Source organism: Talpa occidentalis, unplaced genomic scaffold (assembly GCF_014898055.3).
Source record: "Talpa occidentalis isolate TD23 unplaced genomic scaffold, MPIMG_talOcc4v2.1 talOcc4.11, whole genome shotgun sequence".
Classification (NCBI taxonomy): domain Eukaryota; kingdom Metazoa; phylum Chordata; class Mammalia; order Eulipotyphla; family Talpidae; genus Talpa; species Talpa occidentalis.
Genome location: NW_023601104.1, coordinates 80,976,618 through 80,997,487, shown reverse-complemented (window position 1 = coordinate 80,997,487; position 20,870 = coordinate 80,976,618). Strand labels below are relative to the sequence as shown.

The 20,870-nt window shown below is 41.9% G+C and overlaps 1 long non-coding RNA gene and 1 other non-coding gene across 2 annotated transcripts; one reads left to right on the top strand and one right to left on the bottom strand.

Moving 5' to 3' along the window:
• The first annotated feature begins 303 nt into the window (after window positions 1-303).
• LOC119238310 (uncharacterized) lies at window positions 304-20,617 on the top strand. The gene is made up of 3 exons (XR_005123535.2): window positions 304-562; window positions 13,181-13,307; window positions 20,404-20,617. It is a non-coding gene; the product is annotated as an uncharacterized LOC119238310 (long non-coding RNA).
• Window positions 12,076-12,182, bottom strand: LOC119239583 (U6 spliceosomal RNA). The gene has a single exon (XR_005123869.1). It is a non-coding gene; the product is annotated as a U6 spliceosomal RNA (small nuclear RNA).
• Window positions 20,618-20,870: the final 253 nt, after the last annotated feature.

The following is a 20,870-nucleotide window of genomic DNA, read 5'->3' as shown; positions in this document are numbered from 1 at the left end:
TCCCCGGGGTCCCTTCATAGCCCCTGCGTCTGGGCTCCGCTGAGCCTAATTTAAGACTTGGCGACGGCTGACACTCAGGTCCAGAAATGTGTGTTATCGCCGCCTCTTCTCGGGCAAAACAAAAGGCACATTCAGGTCACAGGGAGCCAGCGCTTCTGTGGAAAGTGAGATTTAAATACAAGCGCGGAAATAGATACTTTGAGAAAGGGCACTTTATTTTTAGAAAAGAAAAGGAATTACGAGAAGATAATGGTTGCCATGGCAACAGCAGAAACCGCATAGATTCTATAGGCTCGACTTCAAACACGATGCAAGGAACAAAATGGGTTCCCCGGCGACTTTTTGAGAAAATACAGACAGAAATAAAAAGGCTGCCCAGAAACAATATCTCACATGTCACAGGCTCGGTACTCTGGAGTCCTGTGTTAACTGAAAACCCATTTTGATGTTTGGTTCTAAATCCATGATGATGAGTCTCCATTTCTTTTTCTTCTCCATTCCCAAGTGTGCTTTACAAGTCAAACAGGGAGCAGCAGACCCAGGAGCATGGCCTTGGAAACCTGTGAGTCTCCCGTTCAGTAGGGAGAGGCTGTAGGCACCCTGGAGGAGGCTTTGGATTTACCTAGTGGGACACAATGAATTGGTGGCTAACATTTGCACATCTGGAGATTGCACATAAAAATACAAATTTTTGCCTTCTCTTGAAAAGTTAGAAAAGGTGACCATTCTGAATCTTCCTTTTCCTGTGGCAAAATTAGCCCCATTTCACTGATGTCTCATGGTGTTCCCTGCTGCCCACACCTCCTCCAATACTGCCTGGTCTCGATGGGCATCTGGGTCTGGAAACCCATTGAGTTATAGTCCACATCCTCTTTCTAGGCCAATGCCTCTCAGACTTTAGACCACATCAGAATTACTGAAGGGCTTGTTAAAACACAGATTGCTTGGGTACCACCTCCAGAGTTTCTGCTTCAGAGAATTTGCATTTCTAACAAGTTCCCAGTGGATGCCCTTACTCCAGGAGAGACCATACTTTGAGAACTTCTGCTCTAGAGTAATGGTTTCTATTCTTTTCCTAGCAAAGACCCCCTTTCTTTTACTTTTTTGATTAAGTTGCTTTTATATTGAATTAGCACTGCACTATAACATCATATAATTCTCAGGCATGTCACTGCAAATCAACGTGAGTACTAGTTTAAATTCACTGCTAAATGTCTAAGTCTACCCTTCTTATCCTTGTTCTCACTGTCTCTATTTATCTGCCCTGCTGCCTTTCTTTGTGGTCACCACCAACTAGTCCTAGAGTACAGAAGTTTACTTTTGTTTTGAAAATCCCCTTTCTTGATGATTTTCCTTAAAGAAACATGTTAAACTTAAGGTGTGAGCAATTTGCATTTGTTGCCATCATCAGAGGAAATGAGACATGTTGGGAGGTAGGGAGGGGGAAATGATGCTCCAGCTACAACAGATGTTGGTTAGACTGCTGTGCTGACACGACAAGACCGGAAGGAGGAAGGGGTGGGAGATGAGGGATACATGAGAAAAGAGTTTAGTGTGAAATCAGTAAGAGGTGGTCCTTGCCTGGGACTCCATCCTTTCGACCTTCAAACCTCAGTGAATTCAACCAGCCCCACAAAATGCATGGCATCAGGGACTGTGTGTGTGGTGCGTATATGTGTGTATCGTATATGTGGTGTGTGCTGCGTGTGTGGTACATGGGGGGTGTGTGTGTGTGCTCGTATGTGAGATGTGTGGTATGTGTATGTGTGGTGTGTGTGTTTCTGTGTTGTGTACATGGTGTGTGCAGTGTGCATGTGGTGTGTGTACGTGGTATGTGGTGTGTGTGTATTTGGTGTGTGTGGTATTGAAGCCGGTGTGTGCTGTTACCATGATTACAGCTGTTGCTGTTCACCCCCATAACCTTAAACTATCATGAGTTCTTATCCCATGAAACCGTAAAAAGGAATTTGTAGACAAGCCCTCAGATAAATAAGAGGAGAGACGCAATCTTTATTTAGAGAGTAAAGAATAGTTTATTTGGAGGAGAAAGAACAAAAGCAAAGACTCCGATGCACTGATGCCAAGGAGGAGAAAAAGATGCCGAATGGGCCTGTCTAGAGGATATTTAAACCTTTCTCTCTGTTCTAAAATATCATCATCCTGCTTTGTGATTGGCTCTTTCTCCTAGAGGCCATACTCCTCCGGGCAGATGTGCCCATTTTCCCAGCTTTTGTCTTAGAGTTTCCCTTTACCTCCCTCTCCAAGTTCTCTTAAACTTTGCTGCCCCCATTAGCCTTAAAGTTTAGCCTTAAAATTTACTGCCCCCATTAGCTCTGCTGGATTTCTGACCTCTGGAGTCTGTTTGGTTAGCACATCTTAGAATTCACTTTTCTTATCTCAGAAGTCTCTGTCTGCCTAATTGGCCTGAACCGAATTAGCCCTAACTTGCCCTAGGACTCAGTATGGGGTGTGTGTGTGTGTGGTGTGTGTGTTTATGTGTGGCATGTGTATGTGTGTGCATGCTATGTGGTATGTGTGTTTCTATGTGGTATGTGGTGTGTGTGTATGTGGGATGTAGGGATGATGTGTGTGCGTTTCTGTGTATATGTTGTGTAAATGGCAACAACGCCTGGATCGAAGTGGAGTCAAAGAAGAGGAAGCAGGGTTGCCAGAGGGCAAGGTCACCACAGTAACCAGATCCCAGGGGTCCACAGATGCCTCAGTGAAGGCGCTGGACCTTCTCCAACAAGAGACCTGAGCCAGGTTTTCTCAGTTCTTGGAGGGGCAGGGAGACCCCAGCCTACTTCTCGGTTCCATCAGGAAAATATCTGTGCTGTGACCTGAATGTGGCCCCGGCTCCCAAATCCATACATTGACATCCCACCTCCAAGGTGATGGTATTAGGAGGTGGAAACCTTGGGAAGTGATTACATCAGGAAGATTAGTGGGGTTCGTGGCCTTGTGAAAGTCCCTCAAGAGCACCCTTGTTCCTTTGTGAGATTGGAGCCAAGAGTAGGCTGCTGGAAAGTGGCTTCCCCAGACACCAAATGGCGCCTGGTCTTCATCCTGGACTCCCCAGGTCCCAGAAATGTGAGACATGAATGTTTGTTGTCTTAAGCCACCCAGGCTATGTATTTTGTTCTAATAGCCTGAACATATGAAAAAAATGTGGGGAGTAATGTTAATTCATTTTGCACATTTTTGATCATCAAAGAGGTACCTAGAGCAAAGACTCCAAGTTGCTGCTCAACATGATTTAACACCTGGACTAATTCCAGACAAAAGCAAGAGCACTTGACCTTTAGATAGTCTGTCAAAGAGGTAAAACACTTTGTTGTCTATTTTTTTTAAATGCCAACGATAGCTCTTGGGATTTCCATGATTTCCTTAGAAGATCTTTGGGAATCTCTGGTGCCTGGAACGCCTCCTGGGGTAGAGGAGGGTCCTGTGACAATGGACCTTTGGAGGGTCATGGCAAATGAATGTTCAAAATGACCATTTTATCTTGATGTTTCCAATATGTTTTGTTATTAATGAGTAAATACAATGATGTATCTAAAAGCATTCTTTGGATGGTAACATATTTAGAAAAATCTTTTCTTTATGGGCCTTGAAAGGTAAGCTTTTTATTTTTATTTTACAGAAAGAAAACTTTACATGAGTGGAAATTCTTTTTTTTTTTCTTTTATATTTTTTTTACATCATTTTTCATTTTTGTACAATGTATGCACTTTCATCTTGGTTAAGTCCCCGTGAAATTCCCACCACCTATTCATCCATGAGCTATCACCATGGTCCCTTGTGCTCTTCCCACCCTTGTTTTGATCCTACTCCCTTCTCCCCCTATAATATGTCTATGGTTTATAGTTGCCTGTTGATTTTGATTTTTACTTTATTATAATTAGTTTTTTTGCCCTGATCCCTTATTTGGATCCCCTACGTTCCTGCTATGAGTGAGACCATCCTGTATTTTTCTTTTTCTTTCTGGCTTATTTAACTGAGCATGATCCCTTCCAGCTCCATCCGTGTTGCTGCAAGTGGCATGAGTTTATCTTTTTTGATTGCTGAGTAATATTCCATTTACATGGGTGGAAATTCTATTGGGGCTGCACCTGAGAAAAGAAAGCAAACATTGTAAAAAAAAATGGAAAAGAATGTAAAATGTATATTAATTAATTAATTTTTTAAAAAAGAAAACTTTGCTCAGGGAGATTTAATAAACTTTCAGAGGTCATTCAGCTGATGACTGGTGGAACTGGGATCTGCTCCCAAATGTGTCCACTCCAATTCTCTGTTGAGCTCCCTGCTTCTCAAAGGAAAGTGGTTGCCTTTCTTATTATTTCTACAGCTTTTGAGAATGACAAATGATATTTTGGTTCTCTTGCAATTGTTCAAAGGTATCCCTTAGCCCCAGAGAAATATCAAAATTTGTTGCACACTCATTCCTGTGTACAAGCCCCAAAGGGGTCTATGAAAATGGCTGTGTCCCCTGCCCTTTGTGATTTTTTTTTTTTCAGTGAACAGTTACAGCAGAACATAGATGTGTTTCGCAAGTAGGAAAGTTCCACTTGCCTCCCAACGAATTGAATCTCAATTTTCCTCAGTGTTAGGAAATGCCAGAATGAAATTCAAATGAGATGGTATGATAATGACTGATTTTGCCTACTCCCCCTTTTCCATGAGCCTCTTTCACAGCTGGGCTCCCTTTATGTGCCCATAAACCAGCTCCTCTTTGCGACATGGGAGTGACTATGAACTGGGAAACAGAACTAAACCAAAAATAGCAGCCAAACCCTCTCAGCTCTGCTGTGCTCTGCACTGGCTGCCATTTTGTTTGAAGGGAGGTGATAAATCTGAGTAGAGGGCAGCTGTTCATTTCTCCTCAGTGGGATGCTCTGGAAGAAGGAATGGAGGAGAATGCTGTCATTTTGCTGTGAGGTTTGTGTGGATGAAGCTCTTTGGCATTGGCATTCTGTTAACAAAAATTCTAGCTGATCCACATTTGGGCCCTAGAATAAACTAATAGACACTTAGACTGTTGATCCTGAGGAAGACTTTGAGGTACACTAATAGTCACTCACCTGGCTTATTTGCCAGCAGTCTCCCCTTTCCCCAGCTCTCCACGTCAAGGTCATTCTCCACAACTGCCAAAGTGACATTTCTAGAATAGAAATCTGAGCAAGTCACATCCTGGTTCAGCTGTTCTTCTAGAAGGTCTTTTATGGCCATACTCCTGTTGACTTCTCTAGTCATGTTCCCCATGTCTTCCTGCTTCCATAGGCTGCGGAGAACCTTGACTAGATCATGCTGTTTCATGCCAGGATAGAATATATGTGTGTGCATGCAAATATTTGCACACTTCATTCGAAGTTACTACATTTAAAATACATTTTTTAAAGCCCAGAGGTGAGAAATTGCCTGACAGGTTTGGAGATTGCTCTGCTTAGACTCCTACCCATCCCCATGACACCCCATTGCATGCAGCATGAATCCCAGATGCTTACAAGGTCCAGCAGAGCCTTTACAATTACCCCCTTGCTGCTTCTCTGATACCATCTCTTTTCTCTTTCCCCTCCATCATGATGGCTTCTGCACTTTTCCAAGCCTACCTCAGGACCTTTGTACATCCTACTTCCTGGACCTAACATTCTTCTCCCAGATGACTACATGCTTGTTCAGTGTTTCTTGAAGCTACATGCTTCAGCTCCTTCAAATTTTGAACCAAAATCAGAGTGGCCTTCCTAGACCTCTCTTTATGAACATAGCAATTCTTATCACTATTATTCTTTTACCTTGCTGGAGTGATTTTTCTCATCACACCTGAAATTTCTTAATTTCTGTCTCCTGCATGATAATGCAGTCTCTGTGAAGGCAGTATTCCTTAAGTGGAGACAACTATGTGCCCCATATTAGGTACCACACTTAATAGTTCTAAAGTCAATCTTCTCCCATATCAGCCTCAGCCTCACTCATCCTAATGAGGCCAGAGCATTTACAATCCCCAAACTTATCCGATGATTTGACACCTCTGGGTCAAATGCATTAAAAATGCATTTTAAATTGAGGAATAACTCAAGTAAAGTGCGTAAATATTAACTGCACATCTTGATAAATAATTACATATATGTATATATATATATATATATATATACCCTCCCAGTCAAGTTATAGAGCTTTTCTAGCATTTCCCAAGCCCTCATTTAGTGATACCCCCTACCCTCTAAAGATAACCTCTGTTCTGACCTCTATCATCATAGATTAGTTTTGCTTATTTTTGACCTTGATATAAATGCAAATACAGCACACGTTCTTTTGTGTCTTAATTCTTTATTTCAACATTGATGCAGTGTCAATAGTTTGTTCTTTTTCATTGGTAAGTAGTATTCCATTCTAGGACTGCACTATAATATATTTACTTATACTTCTGTTGATTGCTATTTGGGCTGATTTCAGCTACTAATTACCATGAACACCTTGTCACCTTTTTTGGCCATTTTAGGTATTTTTTTTGTAAAGTACCAGTTCTATTCTCATGTCCATTTTCTCTATTTCTTATTGTTTTTAGGCATTCTTAATAATCTGGATACAAGTCCTTTGTTGGATATACATTTCTTTTCCAATCAATCAGTTGCTTGCTTTTTCACACTTTCAATGTTTTGTTTGTTTGTGGTTTGCTTTCACTACAGTTTTAAATTTTACTGAAGTTCAAGTAATCAATTTTTTAAAGTTAGTGGGTTTTTTGTTTTGTTTTATTTAAAGTATCTTTGCTTACCCCAAGATCATGAAGATATTTCCTACTTTTTTCAAGATACTTTATTGATTTTCTTCAGTGATTTAGGAGTAATTTGATCTGAGAGTTTCACTCTGAAAAAATCAGTATTCCACGTTCCAGTATGTGTATAAATATAACTTGTAAACCATTCAAGGAGATGACAAAAGGAAAGCTTAGTCATGAACAGGGGAAGGAAGGAGAGGGGGGAAAGCAGTGTTTAAACCAGAATATGCCCAAGAACTCAAAATGAGAGTACTTAAGAGTTATATATGTGTCAGTTCTTCAAAATTCCTCTATGAGTCATAATTCTATGAGCAGAACATAGTATACCCATTAAAAGTATGCAATTTGGGACAGATCTGAGTTCTAGTCTGTCATATGCCAGTTATGTGAACTAACAAAATCTTAATTTCTCTTGGTCTCAGTTTCATCATCTGTAAAATGGATTATAAGGTTTGAATGAGAGCGTGCATGCAAAGTACATAACACAGTGCCTGACATAGTAAACTCTCTGTAGATGAGTTCTCCTTCCCTAGGGCTTCATTCATGATCTGCAAAGATGAGGCAAGGCCATCTCCAGGAAGCTTAAAAAATTATGAAATGATATTTATGTTGCAGTCATTTCAATTGAACCAAGGGTAAGAGCTAACATTCACCTATTGTCGTTAGTTCAGTCACAATATGATCATGTGCTGGGATTGTTTTCTTCATGGCAAAGGCCACCATTTCCCAATGGCCAATTCTTTCCTTCCCTTTAGTGTAGAGTTTGTTCTCACTCCCAAAGAAGCCTTGTGAGAGGGCATGACCTTCTCGCCTCCATTGCCATTGGCTCTGTCTCTGCAACTTCCCTCCAATGGTGCTTGTTAGCCACTTTTCCCCACCCTGACCTTGGGTTAAATCACTGATATGATCTTTGTGGTGAGCCAGCTTGAATTATGTGAATGATTAAAAACACCCTGGGGTTCTAAGGGGGTGACTGAGTCAGCATGGAAGGAACCGGGTCTCTCTGAATGACTTAATGGAGCAGAGTTGCTTATTCATCCCAGATGCTAATTACAGAAAGAAATAAAATAATTGTCATCATTTGAGTAGTGTTGGGGGGTGGTTGTCATTAGCAACTTAGCATCACCCTTAGCCACAAACATCATATATCTTTCTGGTTTGTGTGTGTGTGTTCTCCTCCACCTCCTCCAGAAACTTCTCTCTCTCCCCTCTCACCTAATTAGCTCTTTCTCTTCCTTCAGTCTCAGCTCAATGTCTCTTCCTCATGGAAACTTCTCTGACCTCCTAAGAAAGGTTAAATTTTCTTACTATTTGCTTTCCTTATACTGTTATCCTCTTTTGAAAGAGAGGCCTTATTATATTTGGAAGTTTACATTTAATTGTGGTTTCTGCTGTCTGGAGTTTCCTCAGTCTACTAAAAATGGAGCTACCATATGACCCAGCAATTCCACTCCTAGGGATATACCTGAAGGACACAAAAACATTGATTCAAAAGAACACCTGTACACCTATGTTTATTGCAGCACTATTTACAATAGGCAAAACCTGGAAACAACCCAAATGCCCAAAAATAGATGACTGGATCAAGAAGATGTGGTCTATATACACAGTGGAATATTATTCAGCAATCAAAAAAATAAACTCATGCCATTCACAGCAACAGGGATGGAACTAGAAGGAATTATGCTCAGTGAAATAAGCCAGAAGGAAAAAGAAAAATATCGGATGGCTTCACTTATGGCAGGAATATAGGGGAACCAAATAAGACAACAATGTAAAAAAAATAATAACAGTACAATACACAACAAAGCAAAAACAGACAATTATAAATCAGAGACATACTGCAGAGGAGGAGGAGGGAGAGGGATCAGAAGGAGGCAGGGAGGAGCAAATGGGACTGTGGTGATGGAGCACAGGTGTATTGGGGAAGGAAATTCTATGGGAATACACCTGAGGGGGTGGTGGGGAAGCAAATATAATTTAAAAATGAACAATGATGTAAAAAAAATTCTATATCCAAAAATAAGCATAAGTTTCAACTTTTTTTTGTATAAAATCTAATTATATTACATGGACAGAATGTTTTTAATTTTCCTAATTTTAGAGTATTTTCATTTGAATAAGAATCAAAATGATATGAGAATTACATGCATTTGTTAGATGCTGAGAGGTTATGTATTCTGTAATGCAAGAAATGAAATATGCCAAATGATAATACTTTATACCCTATAAATCTCACTGTCTCTCTCTCTCTTTGAAGGAGGAATTTTTATATGTATAAAAATAATATTTTCAGAATATTACTTAGAGTGCTTAGTTATACTCTCGCAGATCATCAGAGTATTTAAATGAAAAACAGTTATTGTTTTCTCTGAAAGGTTATAAAGAAATCAGGATAATTTATAAAATAATGAAAATGTTAACAATCAGAAAAAAAAATTGTGGTTTCTTTGATGAATGTTCATCTCCCCCACTATACCATAAGCCCTGTCAGCGGAGGAACCATGTTTTCTTTTACCTACCATAGTATCCAGAAGAACTCATATACACATAAATCAGAAACTTAATATGTCAATGTACTTCCTACACCCATGCTAATATGTTATTTTCTTTGTCATTGTTCTTCATTACTCTTTCGAACACTGAGTGAGTTAAGTGACCAAGAACCAAAGGTCAAGCAAGGCCATTGACCTATTACACCATGGGAGGAGATTCTCTTTTGTACCCTGATTCCTAATTTTAAATGCCAAGCACATCAGTGTGAGGCCAATAATGGGGCTGCTAATTATATCTATTAACATGTGAGAGGGCTAATAAAAGTCAGAGGATTGAATCAATACTCACTCTGGTCATCCAAGAGAGCCCTTACTCACTGGATGGAATTTGATAATTTACTCCCTTGGTGTCATTCTGCATCCAAGTTACTGGTTGCTAAATATGTGGCTGTTTCAGCCTTTAATCACTTTCTTTCCTGGCCTTAATATCATTAGAACACACCTCATGGTATTAACTAAATCATATAGCTGCCAATTTTGTAGTGATTGTGATAGGAATCGTAATCACAAAATCTGCAAAATATTTCCCTCGTGGTAAAATGTTGTTCATTGTTTCTGTTAAATCAGATGGTATTTTATTCTAGAAGAAAATTGTCTCTTTTCAAGTCTAGATCATCCAAGCAGTGATAGCAACTGATGTGGAAGGTCTCATCTCCCTCCTGGGAAGAAGCGGCAAATGTTAGGCGCTCTGATGCAGTTTCACTCAGTTCATGCCTGCATGTATCATTTTTAGATGTCTGGAGCTCTGTCTTCCCTACTGTCTTCTTGAATAACCTACCACATCTCTGAAGAACACATATAAATCAATTACCTTCCAGGCAGCCTACCTCTGCAGAGATGGGTCATATTTATGAAAACAGTTTTCATAGACTAAAAGGCTTTCTCTATGACATGCCAGCAAATAATGCCACTATATCACCAGGAGACGCTTCCAGAAACCAACAACATCTGAGTCATATTAAAAACCTTTGAGTCTAAGTATTAGGTTTGTGCTTGCACCTGGCCCCTGTTTCAAGCCCTTTTCCTGTGGTTTTGCTCAAGGGGAAATATTTTGGTAATCAGAAACTCCTTAAAACTTCCTCCTTTATCAAGATTCTCAGATTCCTTTGGAAGTATGTGAAGATTATGAAAACCAAAATTTCATTTACATGCATATCTGTGCATTGAGACTTTTCCTACTGAAATTCCATAATTCCCAGCGAAAGTCCATGACAATTACAGTCCATGTGTAACCCAGAGTGTAGAATTGCTTGAAGGATCTCACGAAGAGACACTGCTGACTGTCTACTCAAGGGTCCTCTTCTTCCCATGCTTTGTCTGTTTAAGGCGACTCTGCAGATACAGTGGGTGGGTCTCAGCTAGGTTAAGCCCATCATAATTTTTTTTTCCTAATTGTATCATTTTAAATTGGGGTAATATTGGCTTTATTGAGGTAGCATGGTATAAGATTTAGAGGTGTAGGGTCACACCTCTTCAGATCTATGTTACCACACCAAAAAAGCCCCCCAAATCCTCCACCATCCACTGGGCCCTCTGTCCCCTATGATCTTCACCCCTCCTCTCTGCTTCTATAGCCTCAAATGTGCAGTCAGATTTCTAGGGTTTGTTTTAGTTTGTCTGTTCCTTTGTTTTGTTTCTTAATCTTCTGCACATGAGTGAAATAATCAGATATTTATCTTTTTCTTTCTGACTTGTTTTGCTTAGCATAATCCCCTGTAGTTCCCTCCATTTTGTCACAAATGGAAATATTTCATCCTTTTTTTTTAATAGCTGAATGGTATTCCATGGTGTAAAAATACGTCTTCTTTATCCACCATAGGAGTCAATATAAACTTCTATCCCCTTTACCAGTACTTAGTTTAAGCACAAGTATGTGACCCAGTTGCAACTCTTAAAATAAAAGTTTTTTCTTGACAATAAAACAAGCTCCAGGAAGAGGCATTCCTTCCTATCCTTGGATATTCCTGTGTGAGATGCTACAGATATTTTTGTGAATGAAAGGAGACAAAGATGAGGATACACTAGACCCCCACTTATGGTTGGAAGACTATATGATCAAATCATTATATGCACAAATCAAATGGTGATGAGTTTTTCCTGTTAAAATATAGATAGCTTTATGATTTAATATTGTTTCTTGGATTTTTTTATATTTTTAAAATTTTTTTAATATTTTATTTTATATAATTCTTACATCATTTTTCATCTTTGTACAATGTATGCATTTTCATTTTGGTTATATTCCCCATACAATTGTATCCCCCCCTTTATTTTGACTCCAGTTCTTCCTCTTCCTACCCCTCCCTAATCTCCACCCCCATGCCCGTAGTGTGTCTCTGGTTTATAGTTGCTTGTTGATTTTGATTATTATTTTGCATTGATTAGTCTTTTTCCTGGTCTCTTATTTAGGTTTTCTAAATTCCTGCTATGAGTGAGACCATCTGGTATTTTTCTTTTTCTTTCTGACTTCTTTTGCTGAGCATGATCCCTTCTAGCTCCATCCATGTTGCTGCAAATTGCATGTGTTTATCTTTTTTGAATGCTGAGTAATATTCCATGGTGTGTATGTACCACATCTTCTTGATCCAGTCATCTATTTTTGGGCATTTGGGTTGTTTCCATATCTTAGCTATTGTGAATAGTGCTGCTATAAACACAGGGGTGCAGGTGCCCTGTGGAATTACTGTTTCTGTGTCATTTGGGTAAATACCTAGGAGTGGAATTGCTGGATCATATGGAAGCTCTAAAAATATGGAACGCTTCACGAATTTGCGTGTCATCCTTGCGCAGGGGCCATGCTAATTGTCTCTGTAGCGTTTCAATTTTAGTATACGTGCTGCCGAAGCGAGCACTCTGTTTATTATTTACATTGACTGCAGCCAACTAAACTAGCTGCAGGTCAAGTCCAAAGGCCGTTTGCTGGCAGAATTCCCTTTGCCTTGGGGAGGGAGGTCAATCTTTTTCTATTAAGGCTTTCAACCAATTGAATGAGGCCTACCCACATTATGGAGTACAGCAATCTGCTTTACTCAATTCTACAGATTTAAATGTTAATCTTAACTAAAAAATACCTTCACAGAAGCATGTGATATTTTACCAAGGATCTGGGTACTGTGGCCTAACCAGGTAGACACAAGAAATTAACCACCACATTTTCCTCTCCCTTCATGAATGATCCAGCCTGCACTGAAGTCTGATGACTTTCTCAGTCTCCAGTTGGATCCCACCCCACTGTCGCGCACAGTCTCTTGCACAGCTGATCCTACTTTGGCATCTAATTTTAAAAGACCCAGACTAACAATTACCATGTCTCCAGTGCCTAGAATATAGTACATGCTCAGGTAATTTTTGCTAAGAGAATTAATGAATCCCGTGGATGTGAGAGCAATTTGGCCATGACTCTGACACTTATGATTATTGGGGTGGGTTCATCTGCTACGGGTAGTGGGAGACTATCCCTCTCATTTCCTTGACTTTTTTTAAAGTCTTACAATGAAAGAGAATGACCTACCCAAATAGAAGAGACCACACGTCAATCCAGAGTGATGAATGACTGCCTTTTTGCCTGAGATCTCTAAGCTTTCAAAGAATCTCTTTTTCTTTGAAATCTCAATAGAAGGTTATTGATCAGCTGATCACCTGGACATAATGCTGCCCTGGTAGGGACAGACTGCTGCTAATTAGGTTTTGTTTATTGCTAACTGGATGCTAATTGCATCCCAGACCAGTGGGCTGAGAAGGGGGGATTACAAACAACAATGTCATTTATAGGCAGGGCTGTTCCGGGGATGCAAGCCTCAAGAGAAAAAAATCACATTTCACAACTTCTGGGCACCTTTATCATTTACAGAGAAGAAAAGTGACATTTAAATGTACAGAAAGAAGAGCCCTGGAGGAGAAGTCAGGAGAGAAGCAAAAAGAAGTTTGAGGAGCACGTGGACCCTCAGAGAAAGACTCCTCCTCTGTCTCCATCCAAGGTGAGGTTATAAAGCACTGGTGATGCTGTTGCCTAAGCTCCTGGCTCTTGTAGATTTTAATGTCAGCTGATCAGGCACAGCTCAGGGCCCTCTGGTTCTCAGCCCACCAGCTCCTGGCTTCTGCCTTCCAGGAGGGAGACGGACCGAGCAGGTCGGGGGCAGCCGCTGTGATTTCCTGGTCCACCCTTTTGTCTTCCTCCCCCATCTGACCTTTTCTACCAACCAGATTCTGACCTTGGGTGATTTCTCAGTCTCCGCAGGTGAGATGCCATCTGCCCACTAAGGCAGCCGCTCTCCACCCGAGAGCCCCTCGTCTTTAGAAAACTAACGGGTTCCCCCTCCAGCCCCACGACTCAAATTAATTCTGGGTGACCCCTTTGAAGCCACTGCCACTGGTGGAGACGAAGACAGCATCTTTCCCCACAGGCGTGGCGGGTTGGGTGTGGGGTGCCTCTCGGATCCAGCACTCTAACAGCTCCCGGCAGAGAAACTCCGCAGAGCACAGAGAAGCCGGGAACTGACACTGAAGTTCTGTGGGGCACATGGAGGCACCTGCAGGTTATAGATGAATGCAGGACGCCAGGCACGGGACAGCCCAGCCGGGTGGGTCCATTGAAACCAAGTGCAAGAACAAGCAGCAGTTTCTATGACCTTAGAAGTTGGAACAACTGTTAACGCATCGACTTAAGGTCCGTGCTCTTTACCGATGCATGTCAGATTTCAGGAAAAAGGAAAATATCCTCCCCTGGCCTCTCTGCCCTGCAGCTCTGGAAAGGCTGGTAGGTGGTCCCGGTGCTTCACCGAGCCAGTTTCAGTCTTTTACCTGTCGGGTGTGGACAGTTGACACCTTGTTCTACGATGAGCAGCATGATGAGCACTGTATGTGCCTCAGCCTCGAGGAATGGGCCAGCAGAAGACTGCTTTTGTCCACACATCCCTCTCTGTATAAAGCAAGAGCACAGGACAGGACTCCCCCTTTCTGCCGCAGCACTGGGGGGCCCAGGACCCTGGAGATAAGGAAACCTGGGGCTCCCGCATTTGCACCAGTCCCCAGGAGACAGCTGTAGGGTGAGAGAGAGGGCCTTTAGTGGCCCTCCAGGCAGCAGAGTCCAGAGCCTCCCCTGTTACCCAGTTGGAGCTCAAGTGAAGACAAGGCAGCCTGCACTGGGCACCCAAAGATCTAGCTGAGCATCCAGACTCACTCCCAGAAATGCCCAGAATGCCAGAGTGGGGTCTTTGAGGGGACCTGGAGGTGCTGTGACCTGAGTTTCAGGTGGAAGTTCAAGTGATGGGGTTCCTTTCTACTAATTAGTCCCCATTTTAAAGACCAGGCAGGTGCAGTCTGAGGAGGCATTAGCTAAAAGCAATGGGTCGCTTTTGGGTTCAGCCTGATTCAAGTGTCTGTGTCTGTTTTCCTTCCTTCCTCCCTCGTCCCCCGTTCCTTCCCTCCTGCTCGTGTGCATGCCTCCCTTCTCCTTCCGGCTATGTTCTCTGAACTCGATCCACTCAGCCTGAGTAAGCTAGGATGGGAAAAGGATTCCACAAGTCTAGAATTTTCCGTTTCACTGGAGGCTCATCTCTGAACCATTGAGGGCAAGTTTAGGTCAGATGCTGCACAGCTGCTTAGGGAACCAGGAGATGTGACGCATGCCTCTAGGATGCAGCCTGTCCTTGCTCTTCATTGCCAGACTCCTTGACTGTGCAAACGCCCCTCTGCTCAAGCCTGTGCTGTTAATGGGCAGGGCTGGGCGAGGCAAGGGGTGAGAGCCACATACATGGATACCTCTGAGGACAGCCACCCAACTGCTGCCCCCTCCCCAAAACTGAACTATAGTCATCCCTTAGTATTTGCAAGGAATTGGTTTCAGGAAGCCCCTGGATACAAATATGTGTGGGTGCTCACGTCCCCTACAGTCTGCCCTGCATTCATGGGTTACGAATCTGTGGATTCAACCATGAATGTGCAACTGCAGATAGAGAAAAACCTGCATGTAAGCGGACCTGCTCTGTCCAAACCCATGTTCAAGGGTCACTGTATTCTAGAAAACACTATTAAAATTATTTTAAAGAATGTTTAGCTGTTCCAGTCACCATTCTTATGCTGCAAGAGAAGTGTAGGGAATTTTCTTCCTGATTTTTAACAAAGGGCTTCAGATGACTCACAGCTCCGTGGTTTCATCTCTTCAGGTCTGTTTCCTGAAGAAGATCAAAGCAGTTGGCAGGGTGTTATTTTCAGATCAGTCAGGGGTACATTGTTTAATTGATCACTGTCATTTTACTAGCAATTGCTTATCTAATTTTATCTGGCTTTCTCAGCTCCAGAGCATAACTGGGTGATCCCATGGGGTGACTAGTCACAGAATAATGTCTCCCTCCTCCCACACCCCCCTCACCTCAAGGTGTCCATGCTGGAATTCCCAGAGTCTGTAATCTGTTACAATTCAGCATGAAGGGAATGAAGCCTGTGCACAGGGTAGGTTGCTAACAAGCAGACAGGGAGTCTCCTGGACTATCCAGGAGGATGCAGTGTAATCCCAAGGGTCCTTAAAAGTGGAAGGGGGAAGCAGAAGAGGAGGGTGGGATGATATACATGAAGAGAGCAAGGCCTCCACTGAGGGCCTTGAAGATGAAGGAAGGGGTTATGAACAAAGTAATGTGGGTGGCCTCTGGAAGCTGGAAAAGGCAAGGAAATGGAGATTTCCCTAGAGTCTCGAGAAGGAGTGCAGCCAGGCCTTTGCTTTGATTTTTACGCTCTGAGGTCTGTGTCTCACATATACTCTTGGAGTCAATTGTCTTTTGACTTGGGTCAAATTTGGGGAGGACTTTGGTGTCCCCAGTGGTTGGCATTCTATGCTGGTTCATGTGCTAATGGGGACACATTCTGTTCTCAGAGGCTTGGGGGGGGGATTATGGTCCCCTAATATTCCATGTGTCTTGATGAAATGAGCAACCCTCTACCAAAAAAGAGCCACCATTACTCCCCCTATAATCTGTGTTTATTGAGCACCTACTATATACCAAGATTTGTGCTTTCAAAAATTCAATATAAAACTCACAATAAACTCAAGATGTGTCTTTTATAATACAGGCAAGTCTCAGTGCTTGTATGTGACTTACCCAAAGTCAACCACTTCTTTATTTAGGAGACATCTTCCTGATTTCCCAAGTATTGCTCAGATCTCCCCTCTCCATAAGGCCTTCCCTGACCACCCTGACCATGGTACTGCCAGACACCCTTGCCCTGTCCTACTTATTTCTTTTCTTTCCATAGTATTTGTTGTATCTAAATATGTGTGTGTGTATAATTTATATGCATTTTATTTTTATTGTTGATTTTTCTAATAAGTTTATTGTATGAAAAACTATGTTCTGTTCTTCTTCTTTCTTTTTTGAAACTTCAACTTTATTGAAGGCTAATGAATAAATAAAATTATAAGATTTAAACCATATATTGTAATGATTTGTCACAAGGAGACATTGTGAAATGTTTTCACACACAATTTATATTATTTATCATGTTCTGTCTGACTTAATTCATTTAGAATAATGCCCTCCAGGTACATCCATGTCATTGCAAGTAGCAGGATTTCCTTCTTTTTCATGGTTGAATAGTTCTCCATCATAGACATACCACAACTCCTGTATCTGATGATGAACACTGAGGCTATTTATGTTCTGTTTATATTTATTGTTCACATACTGTATGATTTACATGTATCATGTGTTTTGTTTTAGTGCCTATTTTATTTTTATTATATACTTCTGCCAAAATATAAGCACCTGAGAGGAGGTACTTTCTCTATTTTGTTCACTGATATATCCTCCAAGTGTGAATGGTGCGTAATATAGTGTAGGTATTTGATAAATGTTTATCAAATGAATGACTGAGTATGGTTCCCGTTCCTGAGATTTGGAAAAACTCTCAACATCCTTTGACACACACTTTGTCTTTCTTACTTCTTACGACAACCCTGTAAGGAGGTGTTTATTGTCATACAATGTTTCAGCAGCTTTATGTTAAAGTCACAGAGTTAGACAGGATCAAAGATGAGGTTTAAATTCAGTCCTGTCACTATCTAGTCCACACTTTCTCCTTGGTGCTTAGTTTTTACTAAAGTCAAGTTCTTTGTTCAATTGCCGACCTTGCCAACTTCCTCGTGCTTCTAGCAGATCTGCTGGCCTCATGGCCCCTCTCGTGAGGTGTAGAGGGATGGCCTCTGCTGAGAGGATGCTCCTCAGGATCCCAGGGCTGGATGCCGAGGTTAAATGCCTTTGTTGATGCAGCCATGAAGGAGAACCAGTGTCTCAGAACCTTCCAGCATATCCCTGCTCCCCAGCGCCTGAGGCAGCAAGTCAGCATTGAGATTTTCTCAGACCTGCTGAAAGAGGAAAAGAAGACCCAACCCCTGCCCTCGGCACCTCACATGTAAAAATAGCTAATAGCAAAAGGCAGCTTAAACTGAGCGAGCACTGGAGACCATTTCTTCAATCATTTTGTTGTCAGTCAATGTCAGTCTCTCGAGAGGGCAGCAGAGAGGGTGGCACACTTGTTCTGTGAAGGGCCAGGTCGTAAATATTTTCTGCCTTGTGGAACAGATGGTCTCCATCACAGTGACTCGGCTCTGTCCTTGCAAGCTAAAGAAGCCACCCACAGAAGCTGGGAGCTGGAGGGGATAAGGAGAGGCAGGTGAAAGGGTACAAACTTTCTGCTATAAGATGAATAACATCTGAGGAGCTAACATATGATGTGGTGACTATTGTTGATAAAATACTGTATTGTATGATGAAAATTTGCTAAGCGAATAGGATTTAAATGTTCTCACCAAATGTGTGTGTGTGTGTGTGTGTGTGTGTGTGTTCATTAACCAGATGGGAGGAGTCCTTTATAACATATATCAAATCACCATGATGCACACTTTAAATGTCTTACAATTTTGTTTGTCACTTATACTTAAATAAAGCTGGAGAAAATAAGCTATGGAAGAGATGTAACTGAGTGAGCATTGTGTTCTAATAAATCTTTATTTATGGAACTGAAATTTGAATCATGTCATTTCCCTGTGCCATGAAATATTTTTCCAAATGATTGTCTCCAACTACTAAAAAAAGTACAAAAATTCTTAGCCACAGGCCGTAGGAAAGTAGGCCATGAATGGAACTTGGCCCGTGGACCACAGTCTGCCGGCCAGGCTCTGGGTTGGGCATGGGGTACGCGGGGACTGAGACATGGTCCCTGCTGCCACTGTTCTTGCCTTAGGAGGAGCAGACAAGCCAAAAGACTGTGGCTGGCCTGTGGGACAGAAAAGAGTATGAAGGGGCACAGGAGTTGACCACAGTTTCCTGTGAGGCTGGGGTCAGTTGGCAAGAGCTGCTCAGAAGAGGGAGGTAGAGTCAGAAAAGCCCCAGGACTTGCCTCTCCAAATTGGAGCTTAACGGCAAGCTGCCCCTACAGGGTGAGATGTTTCCACCTGGGTTCTTTGAGCCCCACAAAAGCCCACCTTCCTCAGGTTTCGAGGCCAAGGCCTGCAATGCATGAGAATGGTGGCAGCTTCTGGGCTGCTCTGCTCCCTGCAACATGATGAAGGTGCTGAAGGGACCTTTGTGAATAAAGCCAAGACAAATGACAGGTCCTCAAGACACTTGTTGGGAGTGGCCACACAAGTGCAAAGTCAGTGGGTCCTCATCATGTGTTTGGCAGAGAAGATTCCCTGGCTGTTCTGGGTTGATTTGAGTCCCCCAAAAGTTGATATATTGAGGTTCTAACCTCTAGGATCTTCAAAGGTATCCTTGTTTATGTGACCTAAACTGGATCATTATAGATGTAATTAGTTAAGATGAGTAGGCCCCTAATCCAGTATCACTGATCCCAATAAAAGGGGGAAATTTTGTCTAGAGCAATTAGACAATGAGAAATGAAAGGAATTCAGAAGAAGTGAAGCTTTATCATTACTAGCTGATGAGATAATAATATATTTAGAAAACTCTAAATACTCGACAAAAATTTATTAGAAACAATAAATGAATATAGTAAGGTGGCAGACTAGCACATACAAAAATCTGTTGCATTCCTGTATACAAATATGGGTGAGAAGAGAAGGAAATCAAGAAAACAATCCTATTTGCAATCGTATCAAAAGAATCAAATACCAAGGAATAAATTTAAGAGACTTGTACAGAGAAATTATAAAATACTTTTAAAAATAGAACAGGACAGAAAGACATGGAAGGATATTCCATGCTTATAGATGGGGACAATTAATATAATCAAAATGGTCAAAAACACTGTACAGATTCAATGCAATCCCTATTAAAATTCCAGGGACATTTTTTAAAGAAAATAGTACAGAAAGCACTAAAACTCAGACAGAAAACGTGGGGGGATTTTGGACACAGAGATCAAAAAGTAGGAAGATTGTGAGGATTAGAGTTTTGCTGCCACAAATCAAGGAACAGAAGTAAGATTACCACACAAACAGCTAGACTCTGGGGAGAGCAGATTACCCCTCAGAGCTTCCAGAGGGAACCCACCCTGCCTACAACTGGATCTTGGATGTTGGACATCTTCTCAGCTGCAAAAGTGTGAGGTGATAAATTTCTGTTGTTGAAGCCCCCCAGCATGTGGTACTTTGTTAGGGCAGCCCTAGAGGACTGGTTACCTGACCTTGGGCAGTGCTGTCCAGGACCAAGGTCTGCGAATACCCATTGCAGGCCCACCTCCTCCTGGGTCCTCACCACAAGAGCCACAGCCAGGAGGAGCTCACCTCCCAGTGCCTTATGTAGCAGACAAACATGTCTAATTTAGCAATGGTATGTCTAATTCAGCATCAAAATCATTCTTAGGCTGGACTTCTCTCTCATACCTGATTTGACACTTGTAGACATGTTAGTACTTTGAATGGAACTTATATTTTCGAAGGGGAACAGTATATAGCTCCCCAACAGAAGGAGCCACAGATCGGGGTAATTCAAAGGCAGGGACAGGGTGTTGTCATAAAGAAAAATGAGAAATGAGGCATCTTTTTGGCTCTCACTGTCAACTCAGTGTTCTGTGTTCCTTGTCTGTATGGTTGTCTTACTTCCTTCTGATTATTTCCAGGTTTTCTGATCCTTCTTCGTAAGACTGAGCATCTGGAGGGCGAGGACCATTGCTACCCTCTTGCATATTGTGAGACCCCAGAAAGCCCAGGGCAATATTCACTGGGTGAAGACAGCAGATTCGCTTAGCAATGGTTCAGCACATTTACACTGACCATGAAGCTGGTTTCCTATGGCTGCTGTAATAAATTCTCGAACTTGGTAAAACCTTCAAACATAAAGCATTCCTTTTATGATTTTGGTGGCTAGAATCTCTGCTGAGTCTCTGGTGTGAATCCGGGTGTCTGCGTGCCTCTGGACACTTGAGAGGTGGATCTGCTTTCTTGTCTGTTTTTTCCTCCTGGTGGCAGCTGGGTTCCTTGGCCTGTGACATCTTCCTCCATCTTCCAAGCCAGCTGCGGACATCTATCCTTGATTCTGTTCTACTTGGTTTCTATCACATGGAAGCTGCTCTTCTGTGTCAAATCT